This window comes from Tasmannia lanceolata, unplaced genomic scaffold, assembly GCF_043159265.1.
Source record: "Tasmannia lanceolata isolate RefF3 unplaced genomic scaffold, GAP_Taslan_0.1 ptg000037l, whole genome shotgun sequence".
Taxonomy (NCBI): domain Eukaryota; kingdom Viridiplantae; phylum Streptophyta; class Magnoliopsida; order Canellales; family Winteraceae; genus Tasmannia; species Tasmannia lanceolata.
The window spans coordinates 519,505-523,546 of record NW_027518714.1 but is presented as its reverse complement, the minus strand read 5'-3'; positions in this window follow the sequence as shown (position 1 = coordinate 523,546).

Here is a 4,042-nt window from a genome sequence, read left to right as displayed (position 1 = left end):
TGACCCCTGTTTCATCTCCACCAAAGGACCCTGCTTCATCTCCAATCCCAACCCCTGTCTCAAATCCAAACTCAGCCCCCGCTTCATCATCCACCGTTTTTACCCCAATCTCAACCTCAATTCCAATCCCTGTTTATACTCCAATCTCATCCCCTGTATCTATTCCAAACTCAGCCCCCGCTTCATCCTCCCCCAAAGGACCCTTAACCAAATCCTCCCATAAAAAGGATAAGAAAAAGAAACTTGCGAGGCTCTTCCCCCCAGCCCCAAAACCCAAAACCACCTAGCTCTGATGTAGAAACTGTCCAATCCCCTCCAACAGTGATTCTTCTCAACCTTACCCCCCCCATTGTCTCCACTTTCCGCTGCTTTGGGTGACCAAAAAAGTGAACCCCCACCCCAACAGTTAGACTCCTCAAAGAGCCCCCCCCCCCTCTTCCAAAGTGTCCCAATGAAAATCGTATATGCCTGGAATGTTAGGGGCCTTTGCACAAACAAAAGGAGGAAGGAAATCAAAGAATTGATCAGAAAAACACAATCTCCCATCTGCTGTCGTATTGAAACAAAGGCGAAAATTCACAAATTGGCGAAATATTCTTCCCAAATTTGTGAAGGTTGGCAAGTTCATGGAAACTCCTCATCTGTCATAAAGGGCAGAGTCTGGATCCTATGGAACCCCAAGGTGGTTGACCTCAACATCATTGAAGAATCCAGCCAATATGTCCATTCTCAGGTCAGAATTCTTCAGACAAATCAGTCTTTCAACCTAACTACTGTTTATGCGCACAACTATTATATTTCTCGTAGGGCTCTCTGGTCAAATATTGAATCCCTTGAACCTCTCATAAATCTTCCATGGCTGTTGATTAGAGATTTCAACACAGTGAGGTTCGCAAATGAAAGAATTGGGAATACAAATAATCATTTGAATGAAATAGAGGAGTTCAATAAATGCATCTCAAACTGTTCCCTGTCCGACCTCCGCTCAAATGGGCAAATTTGGACTCGGCACAACAGATCACTGGACAACAGAAAGCTTGCAAAGTGTAATAGATCCTTGGTAAATGACCAGTGGCTTCATACCTTCCCTCTCTCTTTTGCTGATTTTCTAGCCCCGGTTTATCGGACCATTGCCCAATCTCTATCTCCCTTGAAGCTCAAAATAGCTTTGGCCCTAAGCCCTTCAAATTCATGAATATGTGGATTGAAGATCTCTCCATATTCCCAATTGTTGAGAGAGCATGGAGCAAAGAGGTTAGTGGCAACCCTATGTACATGTTATGTCAAAAGCTTAAAGAAGTAAAATCTGAGCTAAAATCTTGGAACAAAGATATCTTTGACAGAGTTGACATTCGAGCCCCTCTTATCCGAAGTAGCCTTGAGGAAATTCAGAGGAGTCTCCAGCTAAACCCCCTTGATCCTACCCTCATTGCCCAGGAAGACAAGCTGAGAACTGAATTCATCAAAACCTCAAACCTTGAAGAATCCTTATACAAGCAAAAATCGAGAGTCCAATGGCTCAATCTGGGCGACTCAAACTCAAAATTCTTTCACTCTGCTTTGAAATCCCGTCAGCATCAAAATAGTATCTTGGCCATAAATAGAAAGGACAACACAAAATCTACAGATCCAAAAGAAATTGCAGACTCTTTTGTCAGTTACTTCAAAAAAAATCCTTAACAATGGAAAACCTCAAAACTGCAATGCTCCCTCCCCTCTCAGAGTCCTTAATCATGAGAAGCCTCTTTTTTTTTATCAAGGCATGTTACAAAGGAAGAAATTAAATTTGTAGTCAGCAAAGCAGATAGAGAAAAGGCCCCTAGGCCGGACGGGTTCAATGCGGTATTCTTCCAAACTTTTTGGTATCTCATTGAGGAAGACTTCACCAAAGAAGTTCTAAATTTTTTCAATAAAGGAACTCTGCTCTCTGAGATAAACTCCACTTTCATTGCTTTGATCCCCAAATGTTTGGATGCCTCCACCCTGAAAAATTCCGTCCAATCTCCCTTTGCAACTTCGTATACAAAACCATCTCAAAAATCCTTGCAGAGAGGCTAAAATCTGTAATGGACTCTCTCATTCATCCAGCCCAATCTGCATTCATTAGAGGTAGGCAAATTCAAGAAAATATCCTACTTACTCATGACCTGCTGCACAATTTCCACTCCCCAGATTCCCCCAATGCCATGTGTCTAAAGCTAGACCTAGCTAAATAAAGCCTTTGATAATGTAAATAGGAGAGTCCTTCTAGAATTTATGAAGTTGTAGGGGGTTGATGATAGATGGTTAGGTTGGGTATATGAATGTATAAACAAACCTACTTTCTCTATCATTGTTAATGGAGCGCCACATGGGTTCTTCTCCTCCTCAAATGGGCTGAGGCAAGGTGACCCTCTATACCCTCTCTTGTTCTGTGTTTCCATGGAAATGTTATCTATTCTTTTTGAAGAAGCCCTGATCCTTAATAAGATCTCTTCCCCTTATTCTCGAGGAGATATCACCATAACTCATCTACTCTTTGCAGATGACTTAATGGTGTTTGCTAATGGTAGCCTTTCATGCGCATCTGAGATCCTTGAATGCTTGGAAAAAATTTCTCATATTACAGGTCTGGAGATAAACAAAGAAAAAGTGAAATTTTCTTCGCTAGCATTGGTGCTAAAATGAAAAGAGACACCCTGTAAATCAGGGAAGGAAAGCTCCTTATCCGATATCTGGGCCTCCCCCTGATATCATCTTGTCTTTCGGCTAACGATTGCACTACTCTCATCTCCAAGGTCAGGAAGAGAATGCAACAATGGAGCTGCAACCACCTTTCTCAAGCAGAAAGGATCGAGTTGGTAAAATCAGTGCTAAGCACCTTTCAAACCTATTGGGCATCTGCTTTGCGCTTCCAAAATGAATATTAGCTCTCCTTGAAAAAAAAATTCGAGACTTTATTTGGGGTGGCCCTGATTGCGCGAAGAAATTTCATTCGGTTAGCTGGACTGAAATGTGTAAACCAAAAGAAGAAGGAGGTGTAGGAATCAGAAAGTTGGAAGATATAAGCAAAGCCCTTCAGGTAAAACTGCTTTGGAACTTGTTGATCAACAAAAAATCATTATGGTCGAGGTGGATCAATCAAAAATATGTTAGAAAGCAGAACATCTGGACAATTCCAATGCCTTCAAGACCATCGTGGGGCCTCAGAAACATCTTGAAAGTTCGAGATCAAGCTAAGCCTTTCATCTGCTACCAGATCGGAAAGGAAGAAGACATAAATCTTTGGGACCAGCCTTGGCTACCTACAGGCACTCTCAGTTCTAGCTTCTCCAGGCTCTCTACAGACTACTCCCTGAGTTCGATGAATCTGCTATCAGAAGTCTTCGAAGATGGGACCTGGAACGATGGGACCTAGAACCCCAAAATCAATAATCCATTGCTGAGGGAAGAAAAATTGGTGATAAAAGAGGTCATTTTGAGTACTTATAAGAACAACTACCCAATTTGGATGCCAACCACAGATGGAGTATACACTACAAAGAGTGGCTGGAATACATACAGAGAAAAAACTCCAAAACCCCCTTGGATTTCTACTGTTTGGTTCGCAGGTCATATTCCACGACATGCTCTCACTGCTTGGAAAGCCCTGAAGTACAAACTGAGCACCAAAAACAAAATCCAAGCAATGGGAATAGCCATCGACCCCATCTTCACCCTTTGCAAATCTGAGCGTGAATTTATTGATCATTTGTTCTTTAAATGTAGCTACTCCGCTTGGCTATGGAAGATGATTCTTTGGGAAGCGGGTATCACATAAACCTCCTGCGATCTCTTGAAGATGAAGAAGAATGGATCCGTCTCCACTCAAAAGGTAAAGGTCAAGCCTTCACAGCCTTAAAGCTCTGTTTTAGTTCCTTAATTCACAACCTGTGGCTAGAAAGAAACCAGAGAACATTTGAGAACAAATCAAGACACAAGCGTATTCTGCTGAAAGTCATTCTATCAGAGATCAGTATCAGGTTAAATGCCCTGATGATCAAAGACAAAGTATCTCCATGGA